Here is a 10,290-nt window from a genome sequence, read left to right as displayed (position 1 = left end):
CAATCTGATCTGATGGAGATAACTAGTTTTTGTCCGAAGAAAGTCAATAATGAGAAAATGGTAGTCAATTCTAGACCAAACTCAAGATAGTAGGTTACAAACCAATCACATAAAAATAAAGTTTTTTTTTTTTAGGTTAGTCTGGTTATAAATTACATAAATAAAAAGTTAATTACTTTGATATTTTCATAAATTATTTTCAAAAATTTCAAGATTCTAATGCACAATAAAAGTATACACGAGTTAAGTTTAAAATTAAAACAAATTACTCTTTTGAATGATCTAAAATTAGATGGTTGCTACATTTATATGGTCTCCTACACTGAACAAATCATCAAATATCATTATAGCATTTTAAAAATAAAAAATGATACATCCTCCAGAAAAATTTGTCCAAAAAATCATCCAAATGTTTAAAAATTTAAAAAATATTTTATTTAAAATTTTTGACAAATATAAATGATTAAATGGTTCGAAACACTTATTCAAAATCCTGATTTAGAATGCATAGCACTACTCTTTAAAAATCATCGAATGTACATTAATCAATATTTATAAAATTATTTTGAATCAAAATAATTTTGACATTGAATCATAAATTATAATTGTATTTAATATTTTTTAAAAAAATATTTATAATAATTTTACCTAACTCGAAGAAAATTGTCATTTGTAAATTGTAATATACACATGACCTAAAAAAAATAGATACATTTAAAAATAAAGACTTGTGTAGCGTAGCTACAATCTAAGACAATGGTCCCACTCCCAATTGTAAAGAAATAGGAACTCAGTCGGAGTCATTAAAAATTATCATTAAATAACCGACTTAATTAATTTTGCAATGGATGTTTCCACCTTACCTGATCCCATTTGATGAATGATGACGCATTTTGCCGCTATATATGCCAATAATTAACCATTTTCTCACATTGCTACATCAAGAGTTTTTTACAATCCATTACATGGAAACAAAAAAAACCCCAAACACTCTAGTTTCCCACAAAACATTTAACTAGAAATCTAGCACAAACTATCATCTTTTGATGTTGGAGAGTGAAGAAAATAGCTTGGAAGAAGTTTCGGTTACAAATCGTTCCTTCCCCCACCACCAGCAAAGAAAGAAAGTGGTAATTAAAGATATACCAAAAGGGTTTTTGCCAATCAAGGTAGGGCAAGGTGAAGAACAACAGAAAATTGTGGTGCCTATTATGTACCTGAACCACCCTTTGTTTTCTCAGCTACTGAAGGAGGCAGAGGAAGAGTATGGTTTTGATCAACAAGGAACCATGATCATCCCTTGCCATGTGAAGGACTTTAGGTATGTTCAAGACCTCATTCATAAGGAGAAGTCCTCCCAACACCAACACCATGTCATAAGTTGTTTTAGGCCTTCACGTTAACAAGATCTCTCACACTCACACACATCACAACATACAATCATACATAAATAATATGTTTCTTCTTCATGGATGGCCAGGTGATATGGTGCATTTGTAATATGGAAAAGGAAAGAATAAAATGTTTTCTTTCTTCATTTTATCTTTTTCTTTCCCCAACCCTCCATCCTTTTTAGTCAATACAAATTTAACGGGAATATGTTTTTTTTAGGAGGGTGAAAAAGAATCATTAATTATACTTATACCATCACCTAATTGTTACAGAAAATAAATTGGCTAATTTTGGGTCCATCGACCAAGTTTTTTTTTGTAAAATAATAATATTTACCGCATACTATTTGACTCGATTTACCAAGCGGATAGTGGTGAAAGATTTATGTAATTTGTATGATTACTTAAACTCAAATTTCATTACGCTATTATATTAGTATTACGTGCTCATGTGAAGCAAAGTGAATAATTATTATTTTTAAGAGATTAATTATATATAAAAAAAATCAAATGATATCAATATGATTTTTATCAATTATTACATCATTCTATAATTTTATATTAAATATAAATTTTGTCAATCCAATTATTGAACTATAATTTCATATTATATTATATGTTTAGGTCAGATTTGTGTTAAAATTAAATAACAATTTGAAGGTAATTAATCGTTCATATATTAATATATTTTGAAATGTATATATTATGTCAATTTTGATCTATATGAATAAAATAACAAATTATCTTGGATCAATATAAAATTTTATATATATAATCAAAGAATAAGAAACTTCCGATCTAATTGTAAGTTTTGAAAAATGTACATTTAATATAAAGTTATTAAATGGTGTAATAATTGGTAAGATACACGGGTATTATTTGACCGCTCTCTATTTTATTATATATATGGTTAAAACCCTTATTTGGTCTCTTATAATATTTTTTTGTTTCAATTTAGTCTCACTTTAATTTTTTATTTCAATTTGGTCCCCAATAATTTAAATTATTGCAATTTGGGACTTCCGTCCAAATGATTTAAACGGAGTTAACTGGTGGCCACGTGGATGCTAGGTGGATGCCACGTAGATGCCACATAGATGCGTAGGTGGATCCCAAATTTCTTGAGCACACCTGGAACTAGAACGGGTCTTTCTAGTTCCAGAATTTACGAAAAAAACCAAAGGTACAAAGCATTTGAAACACTAAATTTTGTAATATTGTTAATGGGGATTGATAACTTCAATTGCTAAACATTTAGGCTATACAGTGTATTATTAAGGACGATGTAGTGTATCACTAAGGACAATGGTAGCAGGTTTTATTTCATTGTTAGTCAAACTAGAGTGAACCACTTACTACCAAATTGATACTATACAGTCAATGATGAATTTTTGAACTTTTTCAGTATATGTTATTTCATGTGCATTCTCAGTAATTTCTTTGAACATTTTTAGTATATGTTATGTTCTGAATTTTTGTTTTCAGTTTCTGAATCATGTTTCTGTCTTTGAATTTATGATATGCTATGAATTTTTATTTTCAATTTTTGAATCACATTGCAACATTTTGGTCAAGATTTTGAACTGGATAAGTTCAAATCAAAGAAAGATTTTGGAAGGTCTTATCTTATTTGATTTTTTTTATAGTTTTATTCATAAATGAATATTAATTTATTGTATTTTTTATTTATTGTATTTTTATTAATATATATATATATATATATATAATAAAAACAATACAATAAAAGCATGAAGTTGACGTTCTGGAACATGCCGTTCTAAATCCAGAAAGGCCCGTTCTAAAAGCAGAACAGCCCGTTTTGATTTCAGAACGGCCCGTTTTGATTTCAGAACGGCCCGTGCTGATGCACTCATGTTGAGTTAAATTTGCATTTGGAACGGCCCGTTCCAGTTGCAAAATTAACACATAATATGTGCAAGCAGAACAGGCTGTTCTGGTTTCAGAGCGGGTTGTTCTGGGTCCAAGTGTATTCATGAAATTTGGCATCCATGTGTGCATCTACGTGGCATCCACCTTGCATCCACGTGACCAACAGTTAACTCCGTTTAAATCATTTAGACGGAAATCCCAAATTGCAATAATTTAAATTATTGGGTACCAAGTTGAAACAAAAAATTAAAGTGGGACTAAATTGAAACAAAAAAATATTATAAGGGACTAAATAAGAGTTTTAACCTATATATATATATATATATATATTCCATTCTATTGTAAGAAAAAAGTTAGAATACAACATGAAAATATAAATGCCTATTAAAAAGTAAACATGAAAGACTAATATTTGTTTTATATGTTGTTGTAGATACTACGAACTCGTAATGCAAAATAACTTCTTCTTTAGAAGTTATAAGGGAAAAAAATCAATTAAAGAAAGTTTAGAGAGAAAAAAAAATTGCAGCCATAATTAAAGAAAGATTTTGGAAGGTCTTATCTTATTTTATTTTTTTTATAGTTTTATTCATAAATGAATATTAATTTATTGTATTTTTTATTTATTGTATTTTTATTAATATATATATATATATATATATAATAAAAACAATACAATAAAAGCATGAAGTTGACGTTCTGGAACATGCCGTTCTAAATCCAGAAAGGCCCGTTCTAAAAGCAGAACGGCCCGTTTTGATTTTAGAACGGCCCGTTTTGATTTTAGAACGGCCCGTTCTGATGCACTCATGTTGTGTTAAATTTGCATTTGGAACGGCCCGTTCCAGTTGCAAAATTAACACATAATATGTGCAAGCAGAACAGGCTGTTCTGGTTTCAGAGCGGGTTGTTCTGGGTCCAAGTGTATTCATGAAATTTGGCATCCATGTGTGCATCTACGTGGCATCCACCTTGCATCCACGTGACCAACAGTTAACTCCGTTTAAATCATTTAGACGGAAATCCCAAATTGCAATAATTTAAATTATTGGGTACCAAGTTGAAACAAAAAATTAAAGTGGGACTAAATTGAAACAAAAAAATATTATAAGGGACTAAATAAGAGTTTTAACCTATATATATATATATATATATTCCATTCTATTGTAAGAAAAAAGTTAGAATACAACATGAAAATATAAATGCCTATTAAAAAGTAAACATGAAAGACTAATATTTGTTTTATATGTTGTTGTAGATACTACGAACTCGTAATGCAAAATAACTTCTTCTTTAGAAGTTATAAGGGAAAAAAATCAATTAAAGAAAGTTTAGAGAGAAAAAAAAATTGCAGCCATAATTAAAGAAAGATTTTGGAAGGTCTTATCTTATTTTATTTTTTTTATAGTTTTATTCATAAATGAATATTAATTTATTGTATTTTTTATTTATTGTATTTTTATTAATATATATATATATATATATAATAAAAACAATACAATAAAAGCATGAAGTTGACGTTCTGGAACATGCCGTTCTAAATCCAGAAAGGCCCGTTCTAAAAGCAGAACGGCCCGTTTTGATTTCAGAACGGCCCGTTTTGATTTCAGAACGGCCCGTTCTGATGCACTCATGTTGTGTTAAATTTGCATTTGGAACGGCCCGTTCCAGTTGCAAAATTAACACATAATATGTGCAAGCAGAACAGGCTGTTCTGGTTTCAGAGCGGGTTGTTCTGGGTCCAAGTGTATTCATGAAATTTGGCATCCATGTGTGCATCTACGTGGCATCCACCTTGCATCCACGTGACCAACAGTTAACTCCGTTTAAATCATTTAGACGGAAATCCCAAATTGCAATAATTTAAATTATTAGGTACCAAGTTGAAACAAAAAATTAAAGTGGGACTAAATTGAAACAAAAAAATATTATAAGGGACTAAATAAGAGTTTTAACCTATATATATATATATATATATATATATATATATATATATATATATATATATTCCATTCTATTGTAAGAAAAAAGTTAGAATACAACATGAAAATATAAATGCCTATTAAAAAGTAAACATGAAAGACTAATATTTGTTTTATATGTTGTTGTAGATACTACGAACTCGTAATGCAAAATAACTTCTTCTTTAGAAGTTATAAGGGAAAAAAATCAATTAAAGAAAGTTTAGAGAGAAAAAAAAATTGCAGCCATAATTGCTAATTGTTCTATTTGTGCATCTCATAAATTACAGCAAATGGCTCTTAACTCTTGTAATACGGATTATTAAATATTAGGTGAACTGTTTATGTTTGAATATTTGAATTTGCATGAGATAGAAGTGATAAAGATATAGCTGGAAAACTAAAAATACGCAAAACATATTTTTTTTTTAATATACGCATAAAATTATAAGAAGTATTACTTTATTTCTCATTACAAATTAAACACATTGTTCAAAAAAATATTACTATTAATTAACCTAATACAAAATTAGAGAAAATTAACGGTCAAAATTATAGACAACTAATTGTGAGAGGTAATTAATATACACTTAATCTATCTACTTATAGCTAATGGTTGTTTCATGCTCCCTAGCTAGCAAGCTTGTGGATTCTTTTTTTCTTGAATACCAATATCTTAAGACTTCGCTTGAAATTAATATGATTCGGATGTATGTCTTAAAAAAAAGAAATATATATATATATATATATATATATATATATATATATATATATATAATTTTACTCCTTTCATTCTAAATTAAATGTAATTGTAAAAAAAAAATTTCCTAGAATAAGTTTTATTTTAGTTTTCAATACAACATTAATTATCATTTTTCACATTTATATTCCTAATAATTTTTTTAAAAAAATATTGATATTATGTTATATTGTTTTAATAAAGAAGACTAAAAATATAGTTAATTTTATAAATTATTTTATTGTATCAGCCTATTGTCGATCAAATGTATTGACCACTTAGACTTTTATGGCTTCGACACTCAAACTTAGATGACTGTAATATCCTAAATTTTTTATACAATATTATAATATTTTTAATTTTAGTATTATTATCTTATTCTTAAAATAATAGTCTAAATTTTTAGTTACCATATTTTAAAATAAATAGAGACTTGGAATTGATCTAGAAGAGACTTGGAGTTGTAACTCCAAGTTGGGCACTATAGCCCCAGGAGAAAACAAAACTGGCAGAAAGTCAGAGTTGAAACGTTGAATTGAGCACTATAGGTCTGGGGCTATATGACCGAATTTGGTCTTGGGGTATTCATAAAAGTTATAGCCTTGGGTGTTAGCTTTCCAATGTCACTAGAATCACCCAAAAAGGAGATCTAGAGCTCTAGTTATGACCTTTTTAGTGAGCAAAGATCAAGTTGTCAGCATTTAGAAAAACGGTTGCGGTTTTTACAATTTGTAACATGATAGATGAGAGAATTAGAACATGTGTTCTTCATGAAAGTTTTAGAAAATATTCTTGTCTTTCATATGAGATAAGGATAAGAGTGATTGGAGTATTAGAACTCCCTATGGGTTGTTTTATGTGAAGGTTGTCAATGTAGGAATAAGTGATTTTGATAAATTACATATGATACACGTTGTATGATGGGTGAAATTGGTGAATATGAATAGAATGCTTGTGTCTATTGCATGTTGTGAGTTATAGGATGATGATAATGAGCATTGATATGCTATCTTTGTGTACTTGAAATTATAATAAGCTTTGGAATATTATCTTTGTGTACTTGAAATGGTGATGAGCATTGGTATGCTATATGATTGATATGTTGTGTTGAATTAATTGTGGAGCATGGATATGTTATTATTGTATAAATTGTTAAGCATTGGTATGTTGTTCTTGGTTGAGATGTTAAGCATTGGTATGTTGTACATGATTGATGTTATTGATCTCTATATGCATTGACTGGATGTAATGTATATAGTAGATGTATGGTGTGGTGTGGATGCTGAGAATGTGGTGTGGCATTATAGCATGATGGCTAACTTAAGATTTGAGGAAAGAAATTTATTTTGAAAACTGAAGATCCCACATAGGGTATCTTGGAGTGGTGCTCAGGTAAGCCATTGTTTGTAAAACCCTCCTTGAGTAGGTGTGTCTCTTGGAGTAGGTTTTGAGATGTGTTGAGTCTCCTCCAAATCCTTAGTTAGTGGTTGAGTAAGTTAGGAGGTCGAGGGCTTCAACCCTTAACCAAGTACCTGGAAAGGTTCTATGGTTCCTTGAGGATAATTAGTGGGCGAATTCCATATGTGACTTGGTAATGCATGTTAAGGTCGTGGTAAGCCTATACCCAGTTGCTACTCTTGATGGTGGAATCAGACTTTCCTAGAGTAAGTGATGATACTCGAGAAACCAAAGGAGGGATTGGTATCCCATTTTTGCTGTGATCGAGTCGACGCTTTGGGCATGAAAACGATTGGGTTGATTCGGTAGGGTGAAAATCACTTAGACTGCTCAAGTTGTTAGGAGATCTCTGTAGGTGAATGCATGATGACGCATTGGTCGATGTGTTTGCATATGATGTATGTTGAGGTGTGTTCATGTGCATTTGATGTATTTTGGGACATGATTGAGTGAGGTACATGCTTACTTGGGATGTGATTAGTTTTTATATATGATATCTGGTGTGTTGTTGTATATTATATACTTGCTTCTATATATATATATATATTATTTTTATTTTTATTTTTATTTTTTTGGAACTTTAGCTTACCCTTTCTGTTTCCATGGTGGTTTGGATTGCGATGATCATATGTTGTGTAGGAGAAGATCAAGGCTAGGCTTGAGGAGATGATGCGGGTAGGTGTTGTGACTTTTTGATGGCAATACTACTGATGTACCATGTATAGGTGTGCTTGACCGGTACTAGGATGTAGGATTATTTTGGGATGACTATATACATATTGTAACGACCCGTCATGGTCCCTACACTTCGAGGAATCGCACTACTACTAGTGAACTAAGAGAATATAAAACATAATAACTACGTTTTTATGTACAAAATATAAATATAAATAACTACGTTTTTATGTACAAAATATAGCACCATATATGTACAGTCATCCCAAAATCATAACCTCCTAGTGTCGTTCAAGCACACACAACAGTTTCCCAAGAAGGTAACTCTGACACTAGGACAAACTCCTCATCACGCAACAGTCACCTCAACTCCAAGCTAGCAATGACTTGCTCCCATACCAAGTATGATCATCGTAGTCCATCAACATGGAAACAGAAGGATAAGCTAGAGTTCAAAAAGCAATCATACAAGTACAGAACAAAATCTATACTATACATGTATCCAAATCAAGTCCCGAAGGAACTTCCATCTCAATCAATCATTCATTCATCAAACATGAAGTCAAACACCATACACTTCATCATCATAAAAATCATGCAATACATGCAACTCATAATAGATATCAATGCATATCAATCATCTAATACGTTGTCATGCATACACCTAGGAGATCTACCTAACAGCAGAGCAGTGTAAGTGACATCCCAATCCTACCGAAACCACCTCAACCATTTTCATGCCAAATGCACTTGCTCGGTCACAACTAAACAGGATATAAATCCTCCCTCGGGTTTACTCGGATGATATCACTTACACAATTGGAAGTCTGATTCCACCGTCAGGTATAGCATAACTAGGTACAGGCTTACCACGACCTTGGCATGAATTGCCAAGTCACTTGTGGAGTTCGCCCACCGACTATCCGCAAGGAACCACACACCTTTCCCAGTACTTGGTTAAGGGAATAACCCTCGACCTCATACTTCGCTCCAACACTAGCTAAGGACTTAGAGGAGACTCACCCAAACCAATGGCCTCCCTGAGCACCACTCTCACCCAAAACTAGTGGCCTACCTGAGCACTACTCTCATATATCAGTGGCCTATCCAAGCACCACTGTCAAGAGACTCTATGTGAGCTCTTCCAGTTCGAAAATATTTTCCCTGTCCTCAAGTCCTAGGCTAGACTCATGCCATAAGGCATCACATGCAATTATGCATCACACATTATACATGGTCTACCCACCATCATGATCAATAATCATACTCATGTCATAAGGCATCACATGCAATAATGCATCATACATCATACATGGTCTACCCACCATCATGATCAATAATCATACTCATGCCATAAGGCATCACATGCAATAATTCATCATACGTCATACATGGTCTACCCACCATCATGATCAATAATCATACTCATATGAACATATACTCATGTCATTTCATATTTAAACATTCATATATATCATTACAAAGCATACATATGAATCACACCTCACCATACATAATATATCATACATACATGATCCAAAACTTCAACTTAACATCCATTAGCATCATTTCATTCATAAACATGTTCATGCCCAGCGCAGCTTGAGCGCGCCCAGCCTAATAACAAACCGAGAGTCCTAAAACTCATCCACGTCTGGCGCATTCAACTCGTGCCCAGCGTCCTTAAGACAGAGACTCCTAAGAGTTTCCACGCCCGGTGCACCCATCCTGTGCCAGGCGTGCTCCAAACAGAGACCATCAAGAGTCTCTTCATGCCCAGTGTGCTTACCTACGCCTGGTGCGCTTACCTATGCCCGACATCGTCCACATAGAGACCTTTAGAGGTCTCCGCACCTAGCGCATCAATCTTGCACCTGATGCCACACCAGTAAAGTCACAAATAGGTTCACTATCTGATATCGCATCCGACGTGGTTCTTCCTTCGCCTAGCATGACCCATCCAGAGACCCCCCATTTTCAATCACGCCCGGCACGACTAACCTCGCGCCCTGCATGATCAAGAAATGGGTGCCTCTGATGAATGCACGCCTGGCGCCAACAATTAATTAATAATAATCAAACCTCTACATCTAGTACTCCACCAATAGATAATAATTACTTAAATCTTATTACTACTCATAAATGGCATTGTACTATCAAATTACTTGTTAAAAAT

The 10,290-nt window shown here is 32.2% G+C and overlaps 1 pseudogene; it reads left to right on the top strand.

The window, feature by feature from the left end:
* Positions 1 to 1,046: 1,046 nt before the first annotated feature.
* On the top strand, positions 1,047 to 1,403 carry LOC145957821 (auxin-responsive protein SAUR32 pseudogene; annotated as a pseudogene).
* The last annotated feature ends 8,887 nt before the right edge of the window (positions 1,404 to 10,290 follow it).

Source organism: Cajanus cajan, chromosome 5 (assembly GCF_000230855.2).
Source record: "Cajanus cajan strain Asha chromosome 5, NIPB_CcT2T_4, whole genome shotgun sequence".
NCBI lineage: Eukaryota > Viridiplantae > Streptophyta > Magnoliopsida > Fabales > Fabaceae > Cajanus > Cajanus cajan.
The sequence above is the reverse complement of the archived record's forward strand: the minus strand, read 5'-3'. Positions and strand labels throughout refer to the sequence as shown.